Genomic DNA, 7614 nt, shown 5'->3' with positions numbered 1-7614 from the left:
TTACACAGAACCCCGCCAGAGATCCCCCATGAGAGAGACCCCCACCAGAGATTTCCCCAATTACTAACCAATGTTTATAAACATCTAGCTATGATTGACAGCTCCTGGACTACGCCAAAGATAGTTAAGTGCTCTCACTTCCTCTTTTCCTCTGCAGAAAGCACTCAACTGTCTTTGATCAGGTTCATTAACTGTCAATCATAGCCGAGATGTTGATAAACGTTGCAGTTAATATAACAGACGACCACTTGAAATACAATCAAGCGTGAAGGGAGATGAATTAAACAATGCAGACAGTTGTGCGTGTGTGTGGAAGCTGTCAATCGCAGCCTAGTTAAAGTAATTTCACGTAGATTTGAATGTAAGGCTTGAAGATCAAAGATCTGATCCCAGCTGACTGGTTTTCCTTTTCCAGGAATTGACAGGTGCTGCTTTGTTTGCCTAAGCCAGCAGGTGAGTTTTAAAGCAATAATTTTTTTTCACTGCCTTCTCTGTGGACTGCTCTCTAACTTCCAAGAAGGGGGTCTCTCTTATGCAGACTTCGAGGCAGTGATCTCTCTTCTCGGGGGTTTCCAGGCAAGGTCTCTCTTCTGGGGCATCTCTGGTGGGGGCTTATCCTATGGTGGGGGTCTAGGTTTGGGTCTCTATTATGGGGATGTCTTTGATGGGGGTCTCTATAATTGGATGGTCCCTGAGGGGGTCCCTCTTATGGGAGTCTTTGGTGATGGTCTCAGTAATGGGAGAGTCTCTGGTTGACTCTTAACTTCCCTCTGAAACTGCTCAGCAAGTGACTCAATTGTACTGGCCTGCAGAAGTTCAAGTGGCTCACCACCATCTTCTCAAAGGCAATTAGGGATGGGCAATAAATGGTGGCCTTAAAGAGACACTCACATCACAATAATTATATTTTTAAAACTAATTAGCTAAAGTGGGATATTTATATTCATGGCACTATATTCTACATAGCCAGTGTTATCGTCTTATGACTTTCAATATAAGATGGACAGGAGAGAAAACCTGGGATTCTTTTTTAAAATGGCAGCATAAACTAATGTCTTGTGGTGTTTTTTGGCAGCTTGAAGGTGCTGTAAGCGGAGTCTTATAAGTCTGCAGACTATGGGGCCACAAAAGGTTGCAAAGTGGAGACATTTTCTTCCCATTATTGCCTAACTTATAAGCAAGAGTATTGTCTTTTCTGAAAATCCTGTCCACGTGGATTGTTTAGGATAGACCTCAGAGAAATCAATTTTCAAAACAAATGTGATTGTGGAGTTTTTACATTTTTGAAGGACTGGTCTCACCGAACATTAAAAGCAGGATGTGGTGTTGAACTCTATCTTTCGGAACAGTACTAAACGCAGAACAACTGTGCATGAAATCACTAGCCTCAAGGGAAGTTTGAAAAACGACCCTGTGCTATGGATACATTCCAGAGACCAGTCAGATCGACACACAATCAGAGCCACGTCGCAGTCGAGAGAGAGACTACAGCAGCACAGACAAAAAGTGGGCTGCGGCCGCAATACTATTTCCCTTATTTAGGCATCAGCAAAAAAGGACTGGTACTTTTCTGCATGTTACTTTTTAGCTATTTATTATGGATAAGCAGAAACATTGTCAGTTGAATATTTTTCAGCCTCTGTAGATAAGAATGTATTTATGTGATATTTTACAGTCTTCAGCAATCAAACTAACTCGATAATCCTTGGTCTTTTCCAGCCCCTTTTTTTGGCCTTTTTTGGAATGGAGGGGGAAGGGCACTCAGAATTTTGGTATTTTTTCTGGATAACAAATCAACAGTTGAAAAGCACAGATGAAATCAGCAGTAAATGAATCGCCGACTGGAATTTGAACGCATTGTGTTTTTGAGCACGCAGAAGATTCGAATAAAGCAATGTTGAACAGACATTTTGAAAATATCTGTCATTATTATCAATAAGCAGAACACATAATACTTTCAGATGATTTTGCAGCTAAAATGATTGCCAGTGTTATATATTTGTTCTTGCAGCAATGAGAAAAAGAAGTCACGCTTTTAAGTTCATAAAAACATAGAGCAGCGTTTATTGAGATGTTGGGTGCGACTTTCCCACTGCATTGTGTCCGGCGCCCATTTGGGCGTGCCGGGTGAATCATGGGAGAGGCCCAAATCATGTGAATAATTTTGCAATTCTCACGTCCCGCTCCCGATGGTCTGTTATGGATCTTGCCCCAAAATGGTGAGAAGGTTATTAAGCCTAATTTACTTTCATTTCAATCTCATTAACGAGATTGAAGTTGACTGGAGCAGCCTCCTGGGAGCTCCCCCAGGGCTCTGTCCTGGTGAGTTTGTAAGGCCAGGCAGGCTGCAGCTGTGGTAGCCCCTGTTATGGTTCTCCACAAGATTTAAAGATGGCTTGAAGGCTGAGACAGAGTCTACTGTGCCATATGCTCTCTGTCAGCTCATGAAAGGACCAAAGACTCCTGCACATCCTGACACATTGCTGGCCTCCTCTTCTGGGTCCCTCCTCAACCTGATGCGTGGCTGACTCTTCATGGTGTTCGGCAGCCACCTGCACAGTCCTCAGCCTGCATAGCGAGGGCAGCCTCTGTGAGATCTACATCAGCAAACATCTTTGTATCTGGAAGGAATTGGAGAAGGCGTGAGACCGACAATCATCTGGGGCTTCCATCCCAGGACCCTCAGATCTCCCAACCCTGCCCCACCCTTACCATGACTGTCCTGACTTCTTTCAGAATGTCATCCAGCAAGCCAGTTGTGCTAGTAAACCTCGCTCTGCACACTCACTACCGGCACCCCTAGAATTCAGACATCTGCCAGCAACATTAGTGAGGCTGTGCTCAGTTGCCCTGCCCTCTCGTGTTATATTGTTGGCAGCTGCCTCTAGGGTGCTGATGCTTCTAGAGTTCAAGCGCACTGTTCAGGCATCAAAGTTTGAAGGGCATCCAGTCTGCCAATCATCCTCTGTTCCTTCGAGGAGGCACTTGAGAGTTCAGGAGCGTGAAGTGCTCTCACAGCTAATAAGGCTAATTCCTGATTTGAAGTAGCTTCATTTGTGAAGCTGGAGGTTGCTCACAGTCAAAGGGAGTGAAATTGAATTTCAGGAGAGAAGCCACCCCCAAGGAGCAGGACGACACCCAATTCCGGTGGCAATGAAGGTCACTGCAACACTGAACTTCTATGCCACTGGGCCATTCCAGAGCTTGTGTAGGGGGTCCTGTCAAGGGCGAGTCGGATGGCCTGAAAGGACCATAACCCCATAGCAAGGTGTCCTCACTGGCGGGGGGGAGGGGGGGGGGGTGGGGCACACGTAATGTCCATTTCACAGTGGGCTGGGGTAATGAGAACCCTCAGCCTTACTTAGAGATTGGGACACCCTTTGAAAATTGTGCCCTGATCGCTGAGGAGCCGGCCTCGCTGGCGGGTTCTGCTCCCACTGCTGAAAACATTTCGAAGTGTGGATTAGATTGGGGAGAAGATCCCCAAAGCACTAAAATACAACAAAGTGTGGATGAATACTGGTCTGGATCTCACCCCAAAATCTGGTGAGAAACACCCCGCTAAACCTGCCCAAAATGACACTTAGAGTGTGATTCACCCAAAAAATGTCAAAGGATCATTGTGGGCGGGTTTGGCGGGGTGTTTTGTGTCTGCCACGTTGGTAAAATCATGGCTTGCATTTCCTTTCAATTAGTCTCAAAAATGAGCCCTCATGTGAATCTCGCCATGCCTGCCTCCCTCACCGCCTGATTCGTCCGACTTGCACCTCAGCAGCTCGCCACTAAGGAGGGGGAGCTGCTTTTAAATGCTCCCTCAGCACTCAATCCCTGTCAAGAAAGGAGGATGGCAGTGCGGAGACCTACTCCTCACTTTGGGGATCAGTTTTTGTATTACATGAGAGGGATATAAGGGGCGGGGTTTTCTGTCCCGCCAAACCCGTTTTCTGGCACAGCATGCCCCCGGCGGCAGCGGGATCCTCTGTCCCAGCAGCCGACCAATGGGATTTCCCATTGTAGCCACCCCCACGCTGTTGACAAATCTGCAGGCGTGAGTGTGCTGCCGGTGAAGCTTTCCTCCAACGAGAAGCCAGCCTAAGATATTTACAAACTTTTTATCAGAATCTTGTTTGACTGTCTGATCTTGTTTGACTTGTAGCGGCAGTCTCGATAAAGCGTCAGCATTGCGTGTTGCTCTGACTTACAATACTGGATGTCATAATCGTGTGTCAACAAGATCAAAAACCATCTTTGCAATCGACTAGCTGCTGAAGAAGGAATACCTTTAAACCCCCTAAAGATTGTAGTTAAAGGTCGGTGGTCAGTCAAGTGTAAAATGATGTCCATAAAGGTAATGGCGGAACAATTTAACACAGAAAATAATGCTGAAAGCTTATTTTTCTAGTTGAGCAAAGTTTGACTCAGAGCTAGTTAATGTTCGAGAGGAAAAAGCTATTGGTCATTTTTCTCCTGAGGGCATTATGTGTGAGACAATTGTGCCAACGCTATAGTGTGAGGCATCACAAGCAAGCTGTAATCTCAGTTTTGGATTGTAATGGATCAATAACTCGCCTTCTTTAAAACTTCTTTGATATTTTGGTAAGCATTTCACATTCTTTGGTCCAGTGGCAAACTTGTTTGACGCAAAGTGTGTAATGGCTTCAGCTTCGTTGCTAAGTTAGGGATGGATTTGCCATAATAATTGAGCGATGTGGAAAATGACCTCAACTGCATCTCATTTTGTGGACATGGAGCTTCCAGGATGTCCGACATCTTCTTTGGTTCTTTACGTAAACTGTCTTTGTCAATCAAATAATCCAGATAGTTGATAGAAGACTTAAAAAATTCACACTTTCTTTCTTGATTACAAGATTGTGACTTTGTAATCGTTTCAGGGTAGCCTCCAAATTCCTCATATGTTCTTCATCATTTGAACCTGTAATAAGAATGTAATTTCAGTAACAAACTAGATAGCCCACTCAGAATTTGATCCATGGATCTCTGAAAAATAAACAAGTGCCTAAGCTATCCAAAATGGAAGTATCCTATCATGCAAAAAACAATGATGTTCACGATGGAAAGTAACAGTTATGATTCTGCAGCCAAATGCATCTGTAGATATGCTAAAGAAAGATCTATTTTACTAAGTTTTTGGCCTCCTGAGAGTCCAACGAATAAATCTTCGATAAGCGGTAGAGGATAATGGTCAGTGCACAATACTGGGTTGATTGTGCTTTTGAAATCCCCACATGTTCTTACTGAACCATCCCACTTTAACACAGGAACAATTGGTGTCACCCGTATCCACTTCCATCTTGATGGCATTTCCATTGCCTTTTGGATAAACCCAAAAGCATTGCTGATTTCTTCTAACTGGTGAGACGCCAAGCTTGAATTCTTTAAGCTGACTTGATACATTGTCTCCTAGTGAGTCTTCAGTTCTGCTATTTAACTGATAAACTCAACTAGTTATCGTAGCTGCATTTTTTTTGGTACTCTTCTTTTGTGCTGATAAACGCTGTCGCGACCAACATGCCTTGGCGATGCGGCCTCCTTTACCACCATTTTTACTTTTATTCTTCTTACTCCAACATTCCCCTGCTGAATGTCCCACTTGAGTACAGCAATGACATGGCAGATTTTACGCAGACTTACTTTCAGCAGTCTTCATCTTTTCCTCAGACTCCAATCAACAAAACCTCTTTCACTGCAAGTTCCATGGAAGTAGTGATTCCATGCGGGCTTTCAGGGTTAATGCGCCTTCAGTCATCAGTTTCCGTTGGGTGGCTTTATTTCTGAGACCACAAACCAGCCTGTCTCAAAGTGTATCGGGCTTTTCACAGTAACTTCATTGCAGTATTAATGTAAGTCTACTTGTGACAATAAAGGTTATTATTATATTATAAATATTTGACCAAAATCACAGTACATGGCTAATTTATGTAGCGTTGCCACGAATTACAAAATGCTTGCCCTTCTTCTTGTGCCCGACAATGGAAGCAGAATCTTTCAGATATCAGTAGCGGATGGGGAGAGAAATGTCCTTCCAAGATGTCAGTAACTCTTTTCTCCTGGTTTAGCTGGGTAGACTAGGTTTTACAACACCATGAGAGTTTTTCCCACAAATGAGCTAAGAAAGGTCGCATCATGCAGTTTTTCCGGTGTCTAATTTGTTACACGACACAATTGGACTCTTTCCTCGTAAGAATTTCTTGTCTCACAATCTTCGTCAAATGCATCCATAGCGCCTTTTTTCCTCCCAACCTTTTGGACCCCAGTTCCCTGATCTGTTCTTTTTCAGCCTTTCTCCCTTCCACCTATTTCCCCAAAGCAAACAATCTCCAAGCCCACAAGCAAACAGGTTCTTCTGCCTGGACCAATGGTTCCCACGCAGTAGATTGTAGAGTCAGCAGCCTTCTAGGTTCCCGTTCCCACAGCCCATTTACAGTGCCATGTGTACAGTCTCCGAAGCTTCAACCCACTACAAGCAGTAAATAGGCCTGAAACTTTGATTATTTTGTTCAAAAGATATGTTCCAGTAACTCACAGTTGTGTCCCGATTAATAAATTCTCGAAATTCTTATTTTGTACTAGCAGCTGTTGTGATCGACCAATTGACTCGCTGACACCTCTCTACGATCTGAATGTTTTTTTGTACTTTCCACAAACTCATCGATGATTTTCAGTCTGAGTGTTGAAGATTGTCTTCTTCACACTTCCAAATCTTCGTCAATTGTTTCTTGCGGCCTGAATCTCCGTAGATGATTTCTTTTTACCCAAATCCTCATCCAATTTTCTCTTTTGCTATATATTTGTTGTTGCAAAGAGAAAAAGAAGCAGAAGTGCCACCCTTTAAGTTCATAAAAACATTGTGCAGGATTTGTAAAGAGATATTGCTTCTACAGGGTAAGATGGTGAACTCCCCCAAAAGCTCGCGAAACCCTCTGCTGATGCCACTGCGTATCATGTGACATTTTACCAGCCAATGGTGTTGCTTGAATACATAACAGCTAAGTGACAGAGCTGAATTTGTATCTCCATCTCAACAGATAGTTTCACTTGTGGTTTCTTAAGAATAATTACTTTCCAGTCTCAAATATACTAGCAAATGGAGGGAAAACAGCATGATGAAGAATTCCTTACTGCATCATCCAACTATGACCTATGGCATGTCAGCCAAAGAACAACAATGCCAGTTTCCATGGAGATTCCAGACCAGACCATGATATGAATCCAACTATTCATATAGGGGTAAAGAAAATGAAAATGAATAAATCACACTGGGAATTGAAACATGTTTCTTTAACTTTCCTTTTCACTGTAAAAGATGTACATACTTTTTGATACCCCATTCAGCATAACAGGGGAATCAAAATGCATTTCTGGAAGAAACAATTAAGAGGGGCCCTCAAGGTAGAAGAAATTATACATATATAAGTTACTTCTAAATGCAGCATGAGATTGGCTGGATTCTCATATACTGCCCAGGAATTCTGATATGTTGCTCTGCCTCTTTGAAGGCTTCTTTTTTTAAAAACCAGTTAATGAATTCCCTCATTAGTTTTGTTTCATATTTATGTAGAACAGTAACATATTGGATTGTTATTTGAAAATATG

The 7614-nt window shown here is 43.1% G+C and overlaps 1 long non-coding RNA gene across 1 annotated transcript; it reads left to right on the top strand.

The window, feature by feature from the left end:
* Positions 1-1207: 1207 nt before the first annotated feature.
* Positions 1208-1908, top strand: LOC140425748 (uncharacterized). Its single transcript, XR_011947976.1, has 2 exons — positions 1208-1562; positions 1720-1908. It is a non-coding gene; the product is annotated as an uncharacterized lncRNA (long non-coding RNA).
* Positions 1909-7614: the final 5706 nt, after the last annotated feature.

The sequence above is a fragment of the Scyliorhinus torazame genome, chromosome 6 (assembly GCF_047496885.1).
Source record: "Scyliorhinus torazame isolate Kashiwa2021f chromosome 6, sScyTor2.1, whole genome shotgun sequence".
Taxonomy (NCBI): Eukaryota; Metazoa; Chordata; class Chondrichthyes; order Carcharhiniformes; family Scyliorhinidae; genus Scyliorhinus; species Scyliorhinus torazame.
The sequence above is the reverse complement of the archived record's forward strand: the minus strand, read 5'-3'. Positions and strand labels throughout refer to the sequence as shown.